The 26,234-nt window shown below is 38.6% G+C and overlaps 1 pseudogene; it reads right to left on the bottom strand.

Moving 5' to 3' along the window:
• Positions 1–1,194: 1,194 nt before the first annotated feature.
• On the bottom strand, positions 1,195–26,132 carry LOC119530497 (annotated as a pseudogene).
• Between the last annotated feature and the right edge of the window lie 102 nt (positions 26,133–26,234).

The following is a 26,234-nucleotide window of genomic DNA, read 5'->3' as shown; positions in this document are numbered from 1 at the left end:
TCAGTCAGTTAACAGTATGGATCCATTAAAAAAAAAAAAAAAAAACAACTGAATATTAAAATCTCTAAGCTAAAAAAAAAAAAAGTCTAAGAACTTAAAACCAAGTGTTTTTGTCACTGATCCTGTCCTTGTATCCCCTGATTGATCAGACTCTTCCATTTTATCAGACACATTTGCTTAAATTTTCATGCCAAGTTTTCACTTGAGTGAAGAGACATGCTACTGTGGCATCTAAGGGAATAGAGTGGCATCTTCCCTAAGAGACTTCATTCCGCAATGACCATTGGGTCTCACTTCTCTGCTCTTGCCAGCATTTTATCAGGAGACAATAATTGCTGTGCAAAGTGATGACAGCTGATCCCCACCCCCACCCCCACCCTCAGCAAATATGAGGTTGCCATCAGTTTGTCTTTTTATGCCCTGGTCTTTCACTCTTTCATTCGTAAAAGTTGTGGCTTACTTAAAAAAAAAAAAAAGGGGGAGAAATGAAAGCCTAGTCTAAAGGCACAAGGTAGCACAGCTGCTCTAGTTGGAGTTTGTAAACATAATAGGTTGAATTTAGATAATCCCAATCTATGAGAGTAAAAAGGCATCCACAGCAGGCTTTTATCCAGCCAGCTTCTTTGAGACCTTTCACGGATTTTGAGGTCTACAAAGTATGCACTAAAATAACCATACCTCAAAAAGCAGTAAGGCGAATAGTATAAACATTATTTCAAAAGTTACAATGGTAGTGTAGGCATACAGAGCATAATGTAGTTACAATGTGTGGTACTGTTTTCATTACATAACGCTATTAACTGTTACTTTCCTACATAATCATATATTCAGCTGGGTTTCATTTAAACACAATACCATCCTTGCACTACCACTGATAGCTGGCAATAGGTTCTTTGATAACAGTTTTTATTTTGCTGTAGAAATTATCAAACTGAGAAAAAGTCCATAATTCAATGTTCAGTCATTAAACACTGTTATATTTGCGAAGAGCTTCTTCCAATTTCTGGGTCACTTTTTGGAAAAATATTAATTGTTGTAAAAAATGCTGCGTCTATGATTTCAAGTCTCTTATTCAAATTGGATGGAAGTGGTGAATTTCAGCAAAAAGTGGCAAAAGAAATAGTGTTGCAGCGATCTTGAATGCCATCAGCCTTTCCTCCTTTTCCCCTTCTTCCATGTGTTGCCTACTCTGCTTTACTTTGGTAAGATGTCCAGGACGTTGGCCAGGTGCCCCTGCTACAGCGCTAACAGGTCCACGATTGGGTCCAGGTCCTGTCTGGGCTTCCCCGGGAATACGTCGCCGATGGCATCGTGGGCATCTCCAGTGAAAGCGCACCGAGAAGGCCCGCTAGTCCAGCTCAAAGGCCTGGCTGAGGCTGCGGAATGACTGGTCCACCTTCTGATACTCCTTCTTGTAGCCCGTCACCTGCTTGCGCGGGAACTTGTTGGCCGTGTGGTTGAGCTGCAGGGTGTTGTTTTCCATCTTGGTGAAACACTTGAAGCCAGGGATCTTACTCGCCACCTCCTACAGGTCGAGGGCGGCAGCAAGGGGCGTGCTCAGGGTCAGCAAGAAGTTTGCGCCCGCCGTCTCATCCTTCTCGCCTTCCTCATCCCCTGTTTCCAGGCCTTCTCCTCAGTGCTGCCGGGACAGGTCAGGAAGTGCTGGAAGACTCGCACCGCGCCAGCACCGGATGGCTGGCCATGTGGCTCATCCACCCGATCAGGCCCTTGCTGCGCTCAGAGACGACGTCCTCCTTGAAGCGGCCCGTGGCCTGCTTCTCGGGCAGGTGGGGCACCGAGATGACAGGGAAATTCTCAGCCAGGGGTGCGTACAGCCAGTCAAAGTGCTTGTAGCGCCAGTGTGTCCGTGGACAGCTTGTAGGAAATGTGGCCCTTCGTGCCCGTGGTGGGGTCGTCGACGGTGCACTGGAAGGGATAGGGGTTCTCCTACCACTCCGGCCGTAGGGCCCCAGCACCACGCAGAGCTTGTCCGTCCTTCACGAAGCCCAACGTCTCGCCAAGCACGAATGCCTCCCTGCTGCACTTGACGAAAGTGAAGAAGCGGTTGAGGGTGCGGTTCGCGGTGGTCGAGCTCTAGATCCCCGGACAGGAGGTGCCGCAGGTGTTGCGGGAGCCCAGCGACAGGTCAGAGCGCGTCGACAAGTAGTAGCAGCCGGCTGCGTCGACCCCCAAAGCCGAGCCGTCGAGGTCCGGGTACGCGCTGCTGCCCAGGGCGCCCGGCTGGTCCGCCACCGTGGAGCTGTCGTCCCACTCGTCGTCCCAGTCATCGTCGCTGGCCTGGTAGCTGCCGCCGCCGTAGAGCTGCTGAGGCGACGGCTGCAGGGCTCCCAGCAGTCCGGTAAGCTCGCGCCCAGCGGCGGGAAGGTGCACGGCGGCGGGCGGCACCGCAGGTAGGGATTCGAAGCCGCCAGGCGTAGCGTGCTGGGGCTCCAGGGCGGCCGTCGCTAATATCTCTAAATTAAAAAAAAAACAATAATTAAAAAACAAACATTCTAAGTGAAAGAAAAGAAACCAGACACAGGGTACTACATATTGTATGATCCCATTTATATAAAATGTAAATATAAATAAATCTATAGAGGTAGAATTAGATTACTAGTTATGTAGGGCTAGGGAAGGATAAAGGGATTGAGAGGTGACTACTAAAGGGTATGGGGTTTTTGTTCTTGGAGTAACAAAAATATTCTAAAATTGATTGCGGTGATAAATGCACAACTCTGTGATTATACTAAAAACTATTGATTATACACTTTAGATGGATTGTATGGTGTGTGAGTATATGTAAATAAAACTGCTTTTTAAAAAAACATGATTTTTCTCAAACATATTTTTGTGTGGAAGAAGTCAGACACAAGAATAATGCGTGGTATCTGGTTCAGTTTATATATATTCAAACAAAGGAAAAATGAATCTATGATGTCAAAAGTTAAAAGCAGTGGTTATTTTTGAGGAGGACAATCAAGCAGTTACTAGATGGGGCGTACACAGAGTGGACTTCTGGTAAGGTGGTAATATCCTATTTCTTGACTTGTATGGTTGTAATGTGTGTATTCACTTTAGGATAAAATTCATTAAACTTTATCCTTATCATTTATGCATTTTTTAAAATATGTTATTTATTTTAAAAAGGAAAGAACAAAAGTTATCCATGACTATGTGGTCTTTAGTTGGCTCTGAAAATTTTTTATGCACATTATGAACATGGATTAAGACTTCCACTGCCCAACTGTACAGGAATTCATGGCAGAGGCATGTCCTCTCTAAGCACAAGGTGCTCGTGCTTCAGTTCATGTGTCTTCTGAGGATGAGTCTTATCTAAAACAAACAGAGGGCAGGGAGTGAATCCCCAGCAAGGGGAGTGGCAACCATCTTGGGGTGGTATGAAAATGCACACCTGAAAAACAGGGTAGAAGCAACAACAGGCTCAGTGTAGTTGGGTGTGTCAGAAGCACAAAACAATGCCCTGAGGAAAAGAAAAGAAATTAAGAACTTTCAAATAGTCTGATTTGAAAAGAGGTCCTCTCAAATATGACCAGGTGATAAGCCCTAGTAACCCTGCAATTTTTAAAATTTGCAAAAGCTTATTATTGTCTCAATGTCACATTCTTTTGTGTGAATTTCCCCCCTGATGTGGTAATTGCAATTTCAGAAATGGTAAGTATTTCTCAAAGAAGATTTCTACTAATTGCGTTTGCCATCACAGATCATGAACTCCAGATAATTAACATTGATTGGCATTCTGGTGGAACTAAAATCAACAATATTTTTACCATCAACCTTTTTATCCTTTAAATGTCATTTGAGTTTCTGTTATGGTCTTTGACAACACTAAGTACTGGTTTCTCATTTAGTGGCTGGGGTAGCTTGTTTTCTAAATCTTTTGTGGGCCACTTACAATTTTGTATGTGCACCCTATTGATTGTTTGAATGCTTTTAAAATGAGAATAAGAGAGACTTGGCATTAAAGTACCACAATTTCTGGGGCCATGAAAGAACTATGCCCATTCCAGAGAGCCAGCCCGAACTGCAACTGATGAAGAAAACTCAACTCTGTCCAGAAATGGAGGACCCCTCAGGCTGAGAGAGAGCAGAATAAGGATTTGGAGGGGCCTTAAATTCCCCTGGACTTGTAAATCATAAGGACAATTTGAAAGTGCACTTTAAAATTCTTTTGCATTTTGACATCTTAGCACTTTGACTTATGAGGTGATTTAGTGTGAAAATTTTTAAACTCCCCTGGAATTTAACAATGGAAATAAATTTGGGGTATCTTTATTTGTTGTTGTTTTATATTAGCTCACTTACATTGCTGTTTTTTTATTTTATTACAGAACTTTTAGTATGTCATTTTGGACACTGTGGATGGACCTAACTTAGTATGGGAAATAAAACTGGGAGTGAAATGTAGGGGTCTCGGTGTTGTTTAATATTCTGTTCATCTGATATTGTCACTGTCCCAAAAATATTCACAAAGGAACTTTGGTTGTTTTAGGGGGAGCTGCCTCAGGAAGGGAGAAGCAGAACAACTCTGACAGGTTGCTGATACCCTCCTCCAGGTTGACCATGGATTTATTGGTTAAACTGAATGGATAAATGTAACAGCTGGGAATGTTATTGTGAATGGAGGAGGGTATCTATTCTTCTGTTGGTATAGAGGGATGTCCATTAGAACCATATTGCTGGTTTCTCTCCACTCTCCCATTCAATCTACCCCAGAGGGGAAGAGTGACGTATCTGATTAATGAATCTGGGAAGGAAACTGAGCAGGAAACTCACTTCATCTCTTCATATTTATTTTGGGATTTTCTGACTGTAGTAAACATGATCTGGTCAGCTTCCTGCCATGACACAGGCTTACTGGTAAGCTCAGTTTTCCAGGGTCAGGGTGTTTCGGTTTGCTAAAGCTGCCAGAATGCAACATACCAGAAATGGATTGACTTTTACAATGGGGGGTTATTAGTTCACAAATTTAAAGTTCTAAGGCCATGAGAATGTCCCAATTAAAGCTTCAATAGGACTATACCTTCTCTGAAGAAAGGCCAATGGCATCTTGAGGTTCCTCAGTCACATGGGAAGACACATGGCTGGAGTCTGCTTGTCCTTTCCCAGGTTTAGCTTCTGGTTTCCATGGCTTTCTCCAAAGTATCTCTGAGCTTCCATCTTACCTTCTCTCTTCGCTTCTCCTGGGGCAAACTGGATTACATAACTTAGTTTCTCTGAGAGCTCTCCCTTCATGAGCTCTCTTAAAGGACTTCAGTAAAGGATTAAGACCCACCTTGTATGGGCAGGGTCACCTCTCCATGGAAACAACTTAATCAAAAGGTCTTTCCCACAGTAGGTCTGCCCCTGAAAGATTGGAGTGAAAGAACATAGTCTTTTTTTGGGATACATAATAGATTTAAACCAAAACACAGGGTGTATAAGTTTGTGCAATTCTCAGGTTTAGCATTAGTGGGGCTATTTTCTTCACACATCTAAGTCAAATTCTCTTCATTGTAACAAATGTACCACACTAAGCAGGTTGCTAGTAATAGGATGGTATATGGGAACTCTATTTTATGCATGATTTTTCTGTAAACCTTCAACTTTTATAATAATTTTTAAATTGCATTTAAAAACACTAATGGAAAAAATGTTCATATTGACTTCTAGTTTCAACTTAGAGTGGTAGAGAACTGGAAAAAATGTGGCTCTCACTCTTACAACAAGGATAAAACTAGACAAACTGAAAAATTAATGACTTTTTTTGAAACTGTTACAAAGCTGAGTTTGCAGGAGAACCAACTAATCTGAAACCTGGAGAGAGTCAGGTGCCTGCAAGAAGAAAGAGTATTCTGGCGTACTCTTTCATGGAACAGTTGCCACAGCATGACTTATAAGTCAGTAAAAGGAATTAGCTAAAATACTTTAAAGAATTGCTGAAAGGTTAGTGTAAGAGTCAGAAGCCTTTGTGAACCACAGATATAGAAGAGTTCATGTATTTTGCAAACTTTTCCTCAATGAACCCCACCAGGGACTCACAGAGATGATTAAGGATAATTCTGAAAAAGCTTCCCTTATGGTGCTGGATCTGGGTGAGTAATAGCAGCCAACATTCCATTCAGACCCACATCCCTCAACTCTCATATGGAACACAGAACTAATCAGCAGGAAGAGGAGCAAGAAAACTGTCACTTTAATGCACTGGTAGAAACCCACAGTGGCTTGGGAAAAGGAACAGAAAAGAAGGAAAAAACTAAGCTCTACTCCTGAGGGAGAGTCGGGAATACATACTAGGCCCAGTATATATTCAGCTGAAGGAGGGGAAGGAGCACGTGTAAAAGTCACACTCCTGAGATCCAGGGACACACTGCCTGCCTAAGATGCAAGCTTAATGACATCAATAAAAGCTCCCTTTATATCTTGACCCCCAACACCAGGCTATGAAGAACGAAGTTAAAACTACAGTGGAACACACCCAGAAGAGCTGCAAAAGACAGATTGTCCCTGAGGTGCAGCACAAAGGAAAGACCCAGAGCTTGCATAAGGTAGACATTAAGAACATAACCTTTGGAAAAGCAATCCTCCCCATCTAAAGAAAGGAATTATTAAAGAAGTTTGGAGCTTGTGGGATATGGACAGTAGCCATGACAACAAACCTCAAACCTAGCCCAACTGGATTATTTTAGTGCAACTGCCCGTACAAAGGCCTAGCATAAGGAAATGTGTGCTTAGTTCCAAGAATAAAACATACTATCTGAAAAAAAAAGTTCAACATTTAATAAATAATTACAAGGCATACAAAAAGGCAAGATAAAACACAGTTCCATAAGACAAAGCAATCAGAACCAGACTCATATATGAAAAGGATATAGGAACTCTCAAAGAGAGAATATAAAAGAACCGTGATTAAAATACATAGGTTAGAGGTTCTAATGTAAAAGATAAACCATAGGCAAAATCAGATGGGCAATTATAGCAGAAAGATGGAAACGATAGGCAAGAAACAAATGGGAAATTTTGAAATTAAAAACAGAAAAAATATATGAAAAACTTCATTGCGTCTCATCAGTAAACTTGAAATGGCCAAAATGATTGGTGAACTTGAAGATAGATCAATAGAAATTACTTACACTGAAAGACAAAGAGAAAAAAGACCAGAAGGAAAAAAAGTTTCCATTTGTTGTGGGACAATATCAAAATACCTGATATATGAGTACCCTAAACCTAAAAGGAGAATGGAAAGAATACAGAACAGAAGAAATGTTGAACAAATAATGACAGCGAATTGTCCAAAATTAATGGCAAATACAAAGCCAAACATCCAAGAAGCTTATAGAATGTAAAGATTTTTTTTTAAAAAAGGTAAAACTAGGCATATCACATTCAAACTGCTGAGAGCCAATGACCAAGAAAAAAATCTTGAAGGGAGCTAGAGAAATAAAACACATTATGTACAGAGGAACAAGTACGAAAATTACAAAACACTTCTCATCAAAACAATTAAATCAAGACCACAATGCAGTGACCTTTTTAAAGTGCTGGGGCAAGGAGAAAACAAAGAGAGCGAGCGAGAAGGGTGGGGAAGGGGGAGAGAGAGAAAGAAAGAGAGAATTGTCAAACAATTCTATAACAAATGAAAGTATCTTTCAAAAATTAAGGAAGATTTGGTACTTTTAGAATGGCAGCATAAGGAGCTCAGCTTATCCTGCAGAAATGGAAAAGTAATAAGGGAATAAGATGAATAATATTAATTTGACAATTTAGATTAAATGGGCCAATTCCTTGAAAGAAACAAATTACCAAAACTCACTCAAAAAGAAATAGATAGGCTGGATACTTAAATATTTGTTAAATAATTTTAATTTTTAGCTCTAAACCTTCCAGCAAAGGAGCATGAGGAGGCTCAGATGGTTCCACTGCTTAATTCTTACAAATATTTAATGCAGAAATAATACCCATTCTCCTTAACATTTCCCAGAAAATAAAATGAGTGGAAACCAATTCCAAGCTAATTTTATGCAACTAGAATTATCTGGATTTTGAAAACATAAAAAGACATGTGCCAGTTTGAATGCATTATGTCCCCCAAATGCCATTATCTTTGATGTAATCTTGTGTGGGCAGACCTATCAGTGTTAATTAGATTGTAATTCTTTGAGTGTTTCCATGGAGATGCGCCACACCCAACTGTGGGTGATGACTCTGATTGGATAATTATCATGGAGGTGTTGGCCCGCCCATTGGGTGGGTCTGAATTAAATTACTGGAGCACTATATAAGATCAGACAGAAGGAGCAAGCTGCTACAGCCAAGAGGGACCCTTTGAAGAAGGCAGAGGAGCTGCAGATGAGAAACAGTTTGAAGACAGCTGTTGAAAGCAGACTCTTGCTCCACAGAAGCTGAGAGAGGACAAATATCCCAAGTGCAACTAAGAGTGACATTTTTGAGGAACTGCAGCCTAGAGAGGAAATTCCTGGGAGAAAGCCATTTTGAAACCAGAACTTTGGAACAGACCCCAGCCACATGCCCTCCCAGCTAACAGAGATTTTCTGGACACCATTGGCCATCCTCCAGTGAAGGTACCCGATTGCTGATGTGTTACCTTAGACACTTTATGGCCTTAAGACTGTAACTGTGTAACCAAATAAACCCCCTTTTATAAAAGCCAATCCATCTCTGGTGTTTTGCATTCCAGCAGCATTAGCAAACTAGAACAAGACATTACATCAAAATAAACTTATATGCTAAGTTCCTTCATAAATATATAAGCAAAAATACTCAACTAAATTTTAGCAATCCAAAATACATAAAAAGGACATTGTATCACAACCAAGTGGGGTACATCCCAGGAATGCAGGCTGCTTCAAAATTCAAAAAATCAGTCCATCTAATTCAGAACTATAACTAACTAAAAACAAGCAAACATACGATCATATGAATAGATGCAGAAAAAGCATGTGGCAAAATTCAAAATCCATTTATGATAGTCAGTAAACAAGGAATGGAAGGAAACTTCCCTTGTCTGAAAAGGGGAAAAAATTTTAATTTTAAAATTTAAAATCTTCACTTGACATCATCCTTAAAATGAGAGACCAAACTTTCTTCCTAAAACTGGGGAACAAGCAGGGATGTTTTCTCTCACTACTTCTATGCAGTATCAAAGGGAAAATTTTATTTTATGCAAATTAAAGAAATCAACCAAAATGTATGGAAAATAGATGATGAAGTGCAGTTGTAACAAGTGAATCTATCTGTATTACAAATGCATGATATAATCACATAGAAAAGGGCAGGAGAAAAGGAACTAACCTACGTAACTTCAGGAAACAGTAATTTGACTAGATTCTGTAAGGCTAAAGTGAAAAGAACGGTACATAAACACTATACTCTAGTTGGTAAATTGTCTCACATGAATAGAGGTTAGTAATTTTGAAACTACTTTACCTATATTATGGTTATACAAATAAGGAGTTATTTTGTAGATGATGAGAGCCAGATTTCTCACTCCCTTAGGATGAAGTTACAAAAAAGCAAAGGGGAAGGCCAGAATAAAGCCACTGGTACCAGACTGGAGTCAGAGATAACAGTATGAACTCATATTTATGTTGATATTATATAAAATAAATTATATAGGCAAGGCAAGATGGCAGAATGGTGAGGTGTGGGTTTTAGTTACTCCTCTGGGGCAGTTGGTAGATAGCCAGGAACTGTGTGGCCTGGACACCTGAGAGAAGCTTGTGTTTGCACATGTCATACAACACTCACAAGTGGTGGAGCAGCTGAGATCAGTGAAATACTGAGGGAGGAGGGGCTGCTGGTGCTGGGAAACAGGAGGGAGAACTGCAGTTATAGACCTGATTAACAAACTCAGAGTGCTGAACAACTCCAATCACAGATAAACTGAGACCAGACACTGGAGAATCTGGGAGCAGTCAGCCCGGTGGAGAGGAGATAGGACTAGCAAAAACAGCAAAAACAACAACAACAACAACAACAACAAAAATAAAAACAGAGACTTTTGGAGTTGGAGGTGAACATAATATAGAGAAGGGCCAGGCTCAAACAGAATCAGGCACATATGCAAACCCAGGGGCCAGTGCCCTTCTCTGAAAAGCCAGTTTTTCTGGTTTCATGATTATTACTCAATCAGCTCCAATTCCTTGTCCTTATGCATTTAAAATAGACCATCAGAACTGCAAGGATAGACTTAAAGGGCTTTTCTTTAGATAGTCTATCCTGGGCCCTTCTTTTTCTTTTGCTTTTCTTTTTTTTTAAATCTTTTCTTCTCTTTTTTTAAATAACTACTCTAAGTAACCCATTACAGAAAGCCTCAAAGACTTGCAATTTGGGCCCAGCCAAGAGCAGAGCTAAGATAGTTCTGAGAGAAAAAGCTATTAGTATAGTGGCAGAGAAAATTCATTAAGACCGTGACTTTCCAAAGAAAAGGGAGTCATGGCCTAGCTCCAGTGACAGCCCTCTTTGGGGACCTCAGACCTCAGGGGCTGGAATTCAGAAACCAGCTTCAGTCAGCCATGCCCCCATCAGGGTCAGGGTCACTGGGAGATCTAAAGGCTTCACACCTCATCACACTGGTGGGGGAACTGTGGGTAGGCAAATGCTACCTGCTGGACAGCATAGGAAAAGCACAGAGTCTAAAGGCCTCAAAGGAGGGTCTCATTCTCAAAGAGACTCCAAGCCCTCCTCCTGAGACCTGGGCCTCTCTGGACAGGGAAAACCTCACTGGGGTTGACCATATCTGAGGAGACCCTCACACAAAAAGGTTATATAGAGGCAGGGCAAGAAACAGAAAAAACAAAAGGTGAAAAACTCCAATAAACTAAATAGAACCTAAGTTAATGGCCTAGAATAAACTGAACTAAACACCATAGGTTAGAAAATGAAGCCAACCAACAAGAAAACCCTAGGTAAAAGAGTGAAAATGAGCTCCAAAATAAAATAATCAAGAAAGTCAGATGCCTAGATAGCTCAAGATAAGGAGCCAAACTAGGAAATATGAAAATATGGGCCAGCCAAAGGAACAAACTAATAGTTCAACCAAGATACAGGAGTTGAGGCAACTAATGCTAAATCAATTCAATGAACTGAAGGAAGAACTAATTAAAGACATTCAAACAAATCTCCTAAATCAATTCAAAATTCAAGTCAATGAATTGAGGTAACGTATAGTAAAAGAGAGGAAGGATATAAGGAAGACGCTGGATGACCATAAAGAAGAATCCATAAACTTGGAAGAACAAATGGCAGAACTTATGGGAATGAAGGGCATAATGGAGGAGATGAAAAAGACAATGGAGGGATACAACAGTAGATTTGAACAGGCAGAAGAAAGGTCAATGAATTGAAGAACAGACATTTGAATTCATAAACACAAAAGAACAGATGGTGAAAGGAATGGAAAAATATGAGCAGGTTCTTAGGGACCTGAGTGACAACATGAAGCACACAAATATACATGCTATGGGTGTCCCAGAGAGAGAAGAGAGGGGAAAAGAGGTAGAAAGAATAATAGAAGAAATAATCACTGAACATTTCCTGATTCTTATGAAAGACAGAAAATTACAGATTCAAGAAGTACAGCACATCCCAAAGAGAATAGACCCCAATAGACCTACTCCAAGAAACTTACTGATAAGATTGTCCGATGTCAAAGACAAAGAGAAAATTCTGAAAGCAGCAAGAGAAAAGCAAACCATCACATAAAAGGGAAGCTCAATAAGACTATGTACAGACTTCTCCACAGAAACCATGGAGGTGAGAAGACAGTGGTGTGATATATTTAAGAAACTGAAAAGGAAGAACTGCCAACCAAGAATTCTGTATCCTTCAAAAATGAGGGAGAAATTAAAATATTCTCAGACAAAGAGACACTGAGAAAGTTTGTGAATATAGACTGGCACTACAAGAAATACTAAAGGGAGTCCTACAGGCTGATAGGAAAAGACAGGAGTGAGATATTTGGAGAATAGTGTAGAAATGAAGATAATTAGGAAGGATAAAAGGAGAGAGAGGGAAAAAATAAGACATGACATATAAAATCCAAAAGACAAAATGATAGAGGAAAACGCTGCTCTTACAGTAATAACACTAAATGTTAATGGATTAAACTCCCTAATAAAAATACACAGACTGGCAGAATGGATTAAAAAACAGGACCCATCTATATGCTGTCTACAAGAAACTCACTTTAGACACAACGATGAAAATAGGCTGAAAGTGAAAGGTTAGAAAAAGATATTTCAGTGAGACAGCAACAAGAAAAAAGTGGGAGTAGCTACATTAACATCAGACAAATTAGACACAAAAGTAAAACAATTAAAAGAGAAAAATGACACTATATATTAATAAAAGGGTCTATTCAGAAGGACAGAAATAACAAAGATTAGAGCAGAAATTAATGAAACTGAGAACAGGAAAACAATAGAGAAAATCAACAAAACCAGAAATTGGTTCTTTGAGAAAACCAACAAAATTGATGGACTCCCCAGCTAGGAGAGAATGGATGCAAATAAGTGCAATCAGAAATGTGAAAGGAATTATAACTACTGACTTGAGAAGAAATAGACAGCTTCACAAACCAATCACAAGAGATTGAGTCAGTCATCAAAAAGCTCCCAAAAAAGAAAAGCCCAGGACCAGATGGCTTCACATGTGAAGTCTACCAAGCATTCAAAAAAGAATTAATACCAACCCTGCTCAAACTCTTCAGAAAAAATGAAGAGAGAAAGCTGCCCAACTCATTCTATGAAGCCAAAATTACCCTAATACCAAAATCAGACAAAGATACTGCAGAAAAAGAAAATTATAGACCAATCTCTTTAATGAATATAGATGCAAAAATCCTCAATAAAATACTCACAAATTGAATCCAGCAGCACATTAAAAGAATTATACATCACGACCAAATGGGGTTTATTCCAGGTATGCAAGGCTGTTTCAACACAAGAAAATCAATTAATGTAATACACCACATCAATAAATCAAAACAGAAGAACAACATGATCATCTTGATCAAGGCAGAAAAGGCCTTTGACAAAATTCAACATCCTTTCTTGATGAAAACACTTCAAAGGATAGGAATAGAATCTAATTTTCTCAATACAATAAAGGCAATATATGAAAAACCCACAGCTAACTTCATACTCAATGAGGAGAGACTGAAAGCTTTCCCTCTAAGATCAGGAAGAAGACAGGGGTGCCCACTGTCACCATTGTTATTCAACATTGTGCTGGAATTTCTAGCTACAGCAATTAGGCAACAAAAAAAAAGTAAAAGGCATCCAAATAGGGGAGGAAGGAGTAAAACTTTCACTCTTTGCAGATGACGTGATTCTATATGTAGAAAATCCATAAGAAATCTACCAACGAAGCTGTTAGAACTAATCAATAAATACAGCAAAGTGATAGGCTACAAGATTAACATGCGAAAATCTATAGTGTTCTTATACACAAATAATGTGCAACAAGAAAAAGAATCAAGAAAAAATTCCATTTACAATAGCAACCAAAAGAATCAAGTATTTAGGAATAAATTTAATGAAGGCCCCAGAGACCTATACTTTGAAAACTACAAGAAACTGCTAAAAGAAATTGAATAGGACCTAAAAAAAATGGAAGAACATACCATGTTCATTAATTGTAAAACTAAATATAATTAAGATGTCAATTCTACCTAAAGTGATTTATAGATTCATTGCAATACCAATTAAAATCGCAACAACTTACTTTGCAGAAATAGAAAAACCAATAACCAAATTTATTTGAAATGGCAAATTGCCCTGAATAGCCAAAAATATCTTGAGAAAGAGGAGTGAAGTGGGAGGTCTCACACTAACTGACTTTGAAGCATATTACAAAGCTACAGTACTCAAAAGAGCATGGTACTGGCATAAAGATAGATATACTGACCAATAGAATCGAATTGAGTGTTCAGAAATAGACACTTCCCACTATAGACAATTAATCTTTGATAAGGCACTTAAGCCAAAGCAACTAGGAGAGAGTAGTCTCTTCAGTAAATGGTGTTTGGAGAACTGGATATCCATTTCCAAAAGAATAAAAGAGGACTCCTATCTCACACCTTATACAAAAATTAACTCAAAATGGATCAAAGACCTAAACATTAGTGCTCAGACCATAAGACTCTGAATAAAATGTAGGGCAATTTCTTAAATATCTTGTGATAGGAGGTAGTTTCCTAGACCTTACAGCCAAAGTGTGAGCAACCAAAGAACAAATAGAAAAATGGGATCTCCTAAAAATCAAACACTTTTGTACATCAAAGGACTGTCAGAAAAGTAAAAAGGCATACTACTCAATGGGAGACAATATTTGGAAACCATGTATGAGATAAGGGTTTAATATCCCGAGTATACAAAACAATCCTACAACTCAACAACAGAAAGCAAACAACCCAATTAAAAAATGGGCAAGAGACATGGACAGATACTTTTCTGAAAAGGAAATACAAATGGCTCAAAAACATATGAAAAAATGCTCAACTTCACTGGCTGTTAGGGAAATGCAAATCAAAACCACAATGAGATATCATCTCACACCTACCAGAATGGCCATTATCAAAAAAACAGAAAATTACAAATGCTGGAGAGGATGTGGAAAAAGAGGCACACTTATTCACTGTTGGTGGGAATGTAGAATGGTGCAACCACTCTGGAAGACAGTGTGACAGTTCCTCAGGAAGCTAAGTACAGATTTGCCATTTGACCCAGCTATTCCATTACCAGGTATATACTCAGAGGAACTGAAAGTTAAGACACGAACAGACAGCTGTAAACCAATGTTTATTGCAGCATTATTCACAATAGCCAAGAGATGGAAAACTCAAATGTTCATTAGTGGGCAAGTGGATAAATAAATTGTGGTACATACATATGATGGAATATTATGCATCTGTAAGACAGAACAAAGACATGGAACATATAATAACATGGATGAATCTTGAGGACTTTATGTTAAGTGAAGTTAGCCAGAAACAAAAGGACAAATATTATATGGTCTCAGTAATATGAACTAACATTAATGAGCAATCTTTGAGAGTTAAAAGCTGATAACAGGCCACCAGGAGATAGAAAGAGGGTAAAGATCAGGCATTTGATGCTGAAGTACTACAGAATGTTCAGCAGGATTGATTGTATAGATCCAGAAATAGATAGCTTAATGCTGTGTGATGGTAGCACAATATTGTAACTACACCGAACAAAGACGTCCATGAGTAAAGCTGAAAGAGGTGGACTAGGAACATGTATGACACCTGAGATAAAGATAGAATATAAAGACTGTGACTGTTTAACTTAGCAAAAACTGGAGTGGTCAGTGATTATGACAAAATATACAAATATAAAACTGTTCTTGCATGTGGGAGAACAAATGAATGTTAACCATGCAGAGTGTTGGAAAGGGGATGATAGTGGGGAAAAAACTCTAATCAAAGCAAACTGGAGTCTATGGCCAACAGAACACTGTAATATGCCTCAATTAAATGTAACAAAGGCAATAAACCAAAGCTAAATAAGTATGAGAGGGGGATATATGAGAGGGATATGAGATTCTTGGTAGTGGTGTTGGTGTCTGACCCTACTATTACATTGTATTGTATGATATTTTATTTTTCTTTTCATTATCTTTTTTATTATTCATTAAAAAATACTTTTTTTTTCATAGTACTCAATATGTTCAAGTGCTGACTGTGGTGATAAATGTACAACTGTATGATGATACCATGAACAACTGATTGTATACCATGGATAATTATATGGTATGTGAATATAGCTCTACAGAATTGTATGTAAAAATATAAACAGGGATAAAATATTGGAGAAAACATGGAGAGAGGGATGTACATATTTACTCTTGGTTAGGCGGCAGAATGGTATGGTCTTTCTGGAGGACAGTGGGGTGATTCCATACAAAGCTAAGCATGTGGGTGCCATAATGTCCTGCAACCTCACTAGGGGGCATTTACTTAGAGGATCTGAGAGAAGGGCCATGAATGGACATTTGCACACTGGTGTTTATGGAGAGAGTATACATGATTTGCAATGGGTGGAGGTAGCCTAAGGTTACATCGACTGAAGAACGGAATGGTGAACTTTTGCATGTGCATACAATGACATATTGAGCTACTGTGAGAAGGAGTGAAGCTGTAAGACATACAACGAGGTGAATGGAACCTATAGACAGTATTTTGAGTGAACTTTGGTAGAAACAAACACAAACACTGTAATGCCTCACCAATATGGAATAACTATAATGTGTAATCTCAAAATTGAACCTTAGAGCACAGTTTATCAGGGGAACGCTTATTGTAATGGTCCCTAGATTGCAAGCTCTTATAGCAGTCACATCTATTCCTGAATTGTAATGGCTGTCTCCAGATTCTGAGATGCTGAAACCTTTGTGTATAAACTGATCAATCCCTGGAACTTTGGGTATCTGTGTGACACCTGAAACTCAGAGCTAGAACTCAGCATATATGAATGTCAGTATTAGCACATATAGCAACTGTTAAAAAAGCTGAAAAAGAATCCAGATTTCAACTAGAGATACGAATGCAGCAGATGTGGTTAGGACTAGGGCAAATTGGGCCAAAGGGTAAAGGACAATACTGACTGTGTTTTGTAACTTCAAATTCCATGTGAGACCAAGGGAAGAGATGTTTATTTGGTGCAAGATCTATATTTCCTAAACAACTTATCTTGCACAGTTTGTTCACATATCATAATTACATGGAACTTTGACTAGGAAGTGAGACCCAGGTTGGCATAGGTTAGTGTGAAAGAGCAACATATCCCATAGTAATTTGAACAGAGAATAAGAACATATATATGCAGGGTCTCCCTGAGGACCTGGGGGGAAATGCAGAGGTGTTAGGCTTCCTCACCTGGATTGTTGCTGATGTTCTCACAAACATTGAGGACTGGTGGTTTGATGTGCTGAGCCCTCTATCATGAGATTTTCCCTTATGAAGCTTATCATTGCAAAGGAGAGGCTAAACCTGCTTATAATTGTGCATAAGAGTCTCCCCCTAAGTACTTCTTTGTTGCTCAGATGTGGCCTCTCTCTCTAACTAAGCCACCTCAGTGGGTGAACTCACTGCCCTCCTCCCTACATGGGATCTAACTCCTAGGGGTGTAAATCTCCTTGGCAATGCGGGATATGACTCCAGGGGATGAATCTGGACCTGACATCATGGGATTGAAAACATCTTCTTGACAATAGGGGGATGTGAAATGAAATGAAACAAAATTTCAGCGGCTGAGAGATTCCAAATGGAATCAAGAGGTCACTGGTGGGCATTCTTATGCACTATATAGATAACCTTTTTAGGTTTTAATGCATTGGAATAGCTAGAAGTAAATACCTGAAACTATCAAACTGCAACCCAGTAGCCTTGACTATTGAAGACATTTGTATAGCAATGTAGCTTTCAAGAGGTGATAGTGTGTTTGCGAAATCCTTATGGATCACACTTCCTTTATCCAGTGTATGGATGGATGAGTAGAAAAATGGGGGCAAAAACTAAATGAAAAATAGGGTGGAGGGGGTATTTTGGGTGTTCTTTATTTTTATTTTTTCTTATTTTCACTTTTCTGGTATAAAGAAAATGTTAAAAAATAGATTGGTGGATAATACAGAAGTATATGATGGTATGGTGAAGAATTGATTGTACACTTTGGATGACTGTATGGTATGTGAATATATCTTAATGAAATTGAATTAAAAAAAAAAAAAAAGAGGCTCAGAGAGGTAACACTTGCTCTGAAGCTTTTATGTCCCAGACCAAAATGAAGGGAAAAAAGAAAAACCACTACAGTAATAATAGCTGTACACTATATTTACTGATGAACACTGAAGTTAGTAGGTGGAAATTTAATGGGAAACACAATATTTGCACACCATCAGAATAATCCCCTCATATATTTATTAATTTACTGTGGTGGTTTTTAATTTTTTTATTTTTTAATGCAATTTTATTGAGATTTACTTACATACCATACAATCATCCAATGTGTAAAATCAATTGTTCACAGTATCATCACATACTTGTGCATTGATCACCACACTCAATTATTGAACATTTTCATTACTCAAGAAAATAAGAATAAGAATAAAAATAAAAGTAAAAGTAAAAATGAACACCCAAACATCTCATATTCCATTTTCCCTCCTATTTACTTTTTGTCCACCTTCTTCTACTCATCTGTCCATACACTGGATAAAGGAAGTGGGAGCCACAAGGTTTTCACAATCACACAGTCACACCATAAGAGCTATATAGTTGTACAATCATCTTCAAGAACAAGGATAATGGATTGCAGTTCAACAGTTTCAGGTATTTCCTTCTAGCTATTCTAGTACACTAAAAACTAAAAAGGGATATCTGTATAAGACATAAGAATAGCCCCCAGAATGATCTCTTGACTCCATTTGAGATCTCTCAGCCACAGAAACTACATTTTGGTCAATTTCTCTTCCCCCGTTTGGTCAGGAAGCCTTCCTCAATCCCATGATGCTGTATCCAAGCTCATCCCCATGTAGTGGGTAAGGCACTGAGTTCACCTGCTGAGTGTGCTTAAAGAGAAGCCACATCTGAGCAACAAAAGAGGTTCTCTGGGGGTGACTCTTAGGCACCAATATAAGTAGGCTTAGCCCCTCCTTTGCAGTAACAAGATTCATAAGGGCAAGCCCCAAGACTGAGAACCTGGCTTACTACAATGGTATTCCCCAATGCTTGTGAAAATATCAGGAATTCCCCATGTGGGGAAGTTTAATGTTTTCACATTTTCCCCCAAGCCCTCAAGGGGCCTTTGCAAATACTTTTTATTCTCTGCCCAAATCACTCTGGGATGTATCAGGGTTTTGTACTACCTCTCCCCCTATTCAAGGTGCCATGTAATTATGGTGTTTGAATTAACTAACCATACAAGTTAAATTATATAGTGTGCTACAGAAAGGATAGATTTTGCACCAAATAAACCTCACAGAAGTTGAGGTTTTAAAACACAGTTAATATTATTCTTTTCCTTTTAGTCTGGTTTACCTTAGTTCTAATCAAGTCCATTTCATTCACATCTCTAATTGAAGTCTGATCCCTTTTGCAGCTTTTTTAACATTTGCTGTATGGGGAAATGCTGATATTCATAGCTTTTGAACTCTGGCTCTGAGTCTCAGGGGTCACACAGATACTTGAGGTTAGAGGGACCAACCAGGTTATACACAAACAGCTCAGCATCTCAGAATTTAGAGATAACCATTACAATTCATGAATAGATGTTACTGCTGTAAGAGCTTACAATCTAGGAACCTTTACTATAAGCCTTTTCCTAATAACCTGTGCTCTCAGATTCAATTCTCAGAGTTTTCACATTATAGTTAGTCCATATTAGTGAGGCATTATAATGTTTGTCTTTTCAATTCTGGCTTATTTCACTCAACATACTGTCCTCAAGGTCAATTCACCTAGATGTATATCTCACAACTTTATTCTTCCCACAGTCTGGCATTCCATTTTGTTTATCAGTTGACGTACCCTTAGCCCCCCTCCATCCATTGTGAATTGTGAATATGGCTGCCATTGACATCAGTGTGCAATGTCCAAGTATATACCAATGTTCAAGTATATACCTAATAATGGGGCTGCAGGACCATATAGCAACCCCATAGTTAGCTTCCTGTGGAAGCACCACACTGCCCTCCAGTTAGGCTGCACCACTCTACTTCCCTACCAACAGTGAATAGGTACAACCCTCTCTCCACATTTTCTACAGCACTTGTATTCCTCTGTTCATTTTTAGACAGTTTTATTCATACACCATAGAATCCACCCTAAGTAAATGATGATTCCCAGTATAATCACATGATTATGCATTCACCACCACAATCTATATAAGTACATTTCCATCTCTTCCCCAAAGAAAGAGGAAAAGGAGAAAAAAATGAAGAATAAAAATGCAAAAGATAAGATAAAAATAAAAATAAAATGCAATGAAAAGATCAGACAACATCACCTCCACCAAGACTCCCATACCATTCCCTTACATACCCCTCTCATAGACATTTAGCTTTGGTATATTGCCTTTACTACAATTAATGGAAGCGTCTTTCAATATTACCATTAACTATAGACTCTAGTTTGCATTGATTGTATTTTTCACCTATACCATACAATTTTCAACACCTTGCAATGTTGACATTCATTTGCTTTCCCTCATTTAAAAACATTCTTATATTTCTACATTTAATCACCTCATTGACCACTCTAGGTTTCACTAAATTATACACTCCCAGTCTTTATCTTCTATCCTTCCTTCTGGTGTCATGCATGTCCCTAGCTTTCCTCTTTCAACCATACTCACACTCATTTTTGTTCAGAATACTTACGATATTGTGCTACTATCACGCACTATTGTGCTATTCATTTCTGGATCTATAGAATCAATCCTGTTGAAACTTCTGTACTCCTTCAGCATCAAATGCCTGATCTCTATCTAACCTCTTTCTACCTCCTGATAACCTGTGTTCTCAACTCTCAAACTTCATTCATCATTGTTAGTCCATATTAGTAAGACCATACAGTATCCATCCTTTAGTTTCTGGATAATTTCACTAATGTCTACTGTCTACCATTTTGTCTCTTGGATTTTATATGTCTATCCTACCTTATTTTTATTTTTTCCCTTTTTCTTTCTTTTTACCCTTACTAATAGTCTCCATTTTTATACTTTTCTCCAAACCTCTTTCTCCTTTCTTTTCCTTTCCACCTGTAGTGCTCCCTTTAGTATTTTTGGCAGCACAGGTATCTTGTTCACAAACTCTCTCAGTGTATGTTTGCCTGAAAATATTTTAAACTCTCCCTCATTTTTGAAGGACAGTTTTGCCAAGTATAGAATTCTTGGATGGCAGTTTTTCTCTTTTAGTGCCTTAAATACATCATACCATTTTCTTCTCGCCTCCATGGTTTCTACTGTGAAATCTGCACATAGTCTTATTGAGCTTCCTTTGTATGTGATGTATTCCATTTCTCTTGATGCTTTCAGAATTCTCTCTTTGTCTTTGACATTTGATACTCTGATTATTAAGTATCTTGGAGTTGCTGTACTTGGATCTATTCTGTTTGGGGTACACTGCACTTCTTGGATCTGTAATTTTATGCCTTTCATAACAGATGGGAAATTTTCGGTGATTATTTCCTCCATTATTCTTTCTGCCCTTTTTCCCTTCCTTCTCCTTCTGGGACACCCATGACATGTATTTTCATGTGCTTCATGTTGTCATTCAGTTCCCTAAGACCCTCCTCATATTTTTCCATTTGTTTCCCTATCTGTTCTTTTGTGTTTAAGATTTCAGATGTCCTCTCCTCCAATTCTTGAATCCTTTCTTCTGCCTCTTCAAATCTGCTATTGTATGTCTCCATTGTGTTTTCATCTCTTCTGTTGTGTCTTTCATTTCCATAAGTTCTGCCAATTGTTTTTTTCAGACTTTTGAGTTCTTCCTTATGTTTGCCCAATGACTTCTTTATATCCTTCATCTCTTTTGCCATCTCTTCCCTCAACTCATTGATTTGGTTTTTTAATTGATTTGGGAGATTTTTTAAATTAATAATTAGTTGTTTCAATTCTTGTATCCCAGTTAAGTGTACATTTGTTCCTTTGACTGGGCCATATCTTCATTTTTCCTAGTGTGATTTGTAATTTTCTGTTGTCTAGGCATCTGGTTTCCTTGATTACCCCAATCAGATTTTCCCAGACCAGATGGGCCCAGTTCTCAGGAGGAGGCTGTATTCAGTATCAGATTTCTCTGAGGGTGAGACCCAGATGATTGTCAGACTTTCCTGTGATGCCTCTAGACTCTGTGCTTTTCCTTTCTTGTCCAGCAGGTGGCAATTAGCCCACAGCTCCCCACCAGCATAAAGAGGGGTGCAGTGCATTTAATTCTCAGTGGACCCTGTCCCAGCCACAACCAAGTATCTCAGAAGCCAAGTATTCTAGTTTGCTAATGCTGCTGGAATGCAAAACACCAGAAATGGATTGGCTTTTATAAAGGGAGTTTATTTGGTTACACAGTTACAGTTTTAAGGCCATAAAGTGTCCAAGGTAATGCATCAACAATCAGGTACCTTCACTGGAGGATGGCCAATGGTGTCCAGAAAACCTCTGTTAGCTGGGAAGGCACATAGCTGGCATCTGCTCCAAAGTTCTAGTTTCAAAACGGCTTTCTCCCTGGACATTCCTCTTTAGGCTAGTTCCTCAAAAACATCACTCTTAGTTGCTCTTGGGGTGTTTGTCCTCTCTTAGCTTCTCCAGAGCAAGAGTCTGCTTTCAACGGCCATCTTCAAATTGTCTCTCATCTGCAGCTCCTCTCTCAGCTTCTGTGCATTCTTCAAAGTGTCCCTCTTGACTGTAGCAAGCTCGCTACTTCTCTCTGAGCTTATATAGTGCTCCAGTAATTTAATTCAGATCCACCCTGAATGGCTGAGGCAACACCTCCATGGAAATTATCCAATTAGAGTCATCACCCACAGTTGGGTGGTTCCCATCTCCATGGAAACACTCAAAGAATTACAATCGAATCAACATTGATATATCTGCCCACCCAAGATTACATCAAAGATAATGGCATTTTGGGGGACATAATACATTCAAACCAGCACACCAAGTTTAAGCTGTTACTGTTTTTTTGTTTGTTTGTTTTTTTTCCTGCCAGGCCCTGAGGTCTGAGTTCTCTGATGGTGGACCTCCACTGGAGCTGGGTCCCACCCCCCTATTTTCTTAGGGAATATAAGCCCCTTAGGGAATTGTCTCCTACACCTGAGATTTTCCTTTGACTCTCTATCTTAACTCCACCCTTGCCTGGGCAGTGCTAACAACTGAAAATGCCTGAGGCTTTGTTTAATGAGCTACTTAGAGTGAGAGAAAAAAAAAGGAAAAAAAGCGAGAAGTCCCTTTTCAGAGTCAGTCCCCAGCCCTCCAGTTCACAAGGCAAGAACCAGAATTGATACTTGGTTCCACGTGCCCCTTTTCTTGAGGCACAGCCCTTTTCCAGTATTCTGATCTCAATGGACTCCAACAGCCTCTGTTTGTATTTATTTATTTATTTATTTATTTATTTTTCCACCAGCTCTGCCTTCTCTCTGCCAGGATAAACCTTTAGGCTCCTTTTCTGCTTATTCGGGGTTTATAGGTGCTTATAGCCTATATTCAGTAGACCAAATTTTTTAATTAAAATCAAAATTGGATCTTGGTTAAACTGCATTCCCTTGCTCCCGGCAGGGACTGATTCTTTCTCCCACAGCGAAGTTTTGCAACTCAGCCTGCCACACCAGTGGGGGAGGGGACCCATCTTCACTGTTTGGGGAGCTTTACTTGCAGTTCTATGTTGCGATCTCAGCCATTCCACCTGTTCCTGACTGGTGTACAATATTGTCCAGTCATGGATGTCCCCCAATCAGTTGCTCCAGGCTACTTTCTAGTTATTCCTGGCTATTTACCATTTGTTCTAGGGGACTAACTAAATTCCACACTTCCCTATGCCACTGTCTTACTGTGGTGGTTTTAACAAATGTCCACAAATTCTTTGATACTCCTCCTTTGAGAGGGTGGCACTTACTTCTCTTCCTCTTGGGTATGGGCTGAACTTAATGACTCACTTCTAATAAATAGAGTATGGAAATGGAAAAATAGTAACTTTGCAGTAGAAAAAAAGTAGCAGAAATTACCTTCATGAAGTGATCAAGGTTGAAATCACTAGTAGTAAAATGTTTTGTTTCACATGTCCTCTGTTACAATGAAATGAGATAGGATATCCCCTCTCTGGCATTCTTCCCTCAAATCCATCATCTCACTCTAAAATGAAAAAAAGAAAAATCAGACAGACTCAAATTGAAGCAAATTCACAAAATACCAGTGCTTTTCATAATTGCCAAAGTCATGACTATCAAAGACTGAGGAACTGTCACAGCTTGGAGGAGACAAAAGAGATAAAGCAACTAAATGGATTGGATCTTGGCACTAATACAAATAATAAGCATAGAGGAAACACTGGGGAAATCCAAATAAAGTCTACAGAACAAATAATATTTTACCAGTTGTACCATCGTTATGTAAGATGTTAACACTAAGCAAAGCTAAGTGGAAGGTATGCAGGGACTCTCTGTACTAACTGCAAAACTCTTCTGTTAGTCTAAAACTATCCCCTCAATGATATGGTCATACTTGCATATCTGCCAGGCTTACTCCTTGTCTACTTCTTAATTCCTTCAGAACTTGGATAGAAAAAGGAGATACTATTAGATTAGCTCCCTAACATCTCCCTAAAAATAATTTCGTAAGATTTATTCATTTAAAACTAGATGTAATTGTGGATAATTAAATTATTTTTCTAGAACATTTATCATTCATCTTTTTAAAATTGTCCTTGGCACTATTGCTTTTAAAGTGCTAATTAATTGAAATAGTTACTTTATATATTATCTATCCAATAGAGCTTTTGTTTAATGAAGGGTTCAGTGTGTGATTCAATTATGCCACCTAGATTTATCCACTTACTTTTAAAATCCTCTTGAAATTTTTTGTACTTTTAATTGAATCCTTGATAGTTTTAATATGTCACTTTGGGAAGTGTCATCTTTATTCCTATTTATACAGTGAACTTATGATTCTGAATAACACATTGTTTTCTTGTACATGATTTGATTTAAATAATTGGAGTGTATTAAAGACTAGGAGATTGTGTATGAGATTTTTATTTGAATTATTTCTCTCTTTAGTAATATCTAAATATTTTTGTGAATTTTGCTATTTTAGAGTGATTGGGGCAAGAGAACAGATACAAATACCTTAGAGAAAGCTAGTGTTTTAAATGCCTAAATATGCTTTTCAAATCCTAATGAACAAGTATAGTTTTGGAAGAAAATTTATATTTTCAGGCACTATTTGAAATTATTATTTCTCATAATCTTCATCTAAGGAAGAAAGCTGCTATTAAATAATCTAGTTCTAGACCTGAGGGATGCCACTGGAAATTGTTTTTCAACTCTGTGTGTTTAAGATAGACAGACACACAATTAGTTTTTTCTGCCTTTACATTGTGTCTACACTAATATCTTTTCTAGCACTGATTTTTCTCCATTTGAAGAATGTGAACATTCAGGATTTATAACTAGAGGATTTTAAAAAGCATTTCTGTACAAATTATTTCAAATTACACATATGCTGCATATATAATAGTCTAAAATCTTTAGATCAGCTTAGAGCAAACACTGAAAATGTACTGGACAAGGTGGGGAAATACTTAAACAAAAGCAAGTGAACACATTATCTGATTCTTAATAACTTGGAACAAGAACCAACTAAGAGGCCATCAAAAAAACTTTTTAAGATATTAAGATGCATAATGAATTTTCAAGTAAGAGAAAAAGAAACCTTCCTGGAATGTGCAATTGATTTTGTTCACAGAGGCTGCACTAGAATAACATATTTGTTGCTGATACAATAAATCACAAAAAAACTAAAAGCACTTGCTACTGTAGCATGTTGATTTCCACTTTCAAAAAACCCAGAGGCAGGGGGGTGAGCAAAGGCACACTACCTACTTACATAAAACAATTTTAATCACTAGAAGGTTCAAAGTGGACTTTGATGCAATTTTAAATACATTTTTGGCTTTCAGTAACTGATTTTTGAGTCGAATTGACCTTTCAATATAGTAGGCTGTGCTAGTTCTAAAGAAGGGACTAAAATATATTTCTTCTTCAGCAGGGCAGCATTCATCAGTATTAGGGAGAAGAGGGCAAAAGTTTAACTACGACTCCTTTTTCCTATAAATACTTCCATTGTCTGCCACTGTGAAATTATTTTCAATATAGGGGTGCCTTAGTTCATCAGAGCTGCTACCAGAAATACCAAAAACTGGTTTGGGCTTAACAGCAGGAATTTGCTGGCTCACAGATTTAGGGCTAGAAGTCCAAAAATTGAGATGGCATCAAGGCCTGCTTTCTCCCCGAGTCTGTAGCAGTCTGGTGCTGGCTTGCTGCAACGCCTGGGGTTTGGAGGCTTGTATCTCTGCATCCCGTCATATGGTGATGTCCTCTCCATATTGTGTATCCTCCTTGAGTTGTGCTATTTATAAGGCCCCCAGTAATCTGGGTTACAACCTGTCCTCATTCAGCTGGCCACAACTTCACTAAAAATAACATC

This window comes from Choloepus didactylus, chromosome 3 (assembly GCF_015220235.1).
Source record: "Choloepus didactylus isolate mChoDid1 chromosome 3, mChoDid1.pri, whole genome shotgun sequence".
In the NCBI taxonomy this organism is placed as follows: Eukaryota; Metazoa; Chordata; class Mammalia; order Pilosa; family Megalonychidae; genus Choloepus; species Choloepus didactylus.
Note: the sequence above shows the minus strand (reverse complement) of the source record. Positions and strands in the feature narration are given on the sequence as shown.